Here is a 386-nt window from a genome sequence, read left to right on the forward strand (position 1 = left end):
TAATTGTATTTGTATTGATATTAGTATCATTATTATCATCGTAAGTCTGTTGCTGTTGTTGTTACCATTACTATTATCAACATCATTATTATTATTGTTATCATTGCTATTATCAACAAATTAAATCTTATTGTTACCATGCTTTTCTTGTTCTAATTATTAATTAATCATATTCATTATTAGTGTTGTTTCTGTTGTCGTTGTTGCTATCATTATCGTTTATAATCATGATAACATGACTTGATGACTTATGACTTGATAACAAAGGCAATCGATGTAGAGATTACAGAAGAGAGAGAAAAAAATAATAACTTTCAAGAACGAGTTGATAGTTATAATTGAATGATTAAACAGTGTGAGAGAAAGATAGACTGATAGATGAAGAG

The sequence above is a fragment of the Penaeus vannamei genome, chromosome 9 (genome assembly GCF_042767895.1).
Source record: "Penaeus vannamei isolate JL-2024 chromosome 9, ASM4276789v1, whole genome shotgun sequence".
In the NCBI taxonomy this organism is placed as follows: Eukaryota; Metazoa; Arthropoda; class Malacostraca; order Decapoda; family Penaeidae; genus Penaeus; species Penaeus vannamei.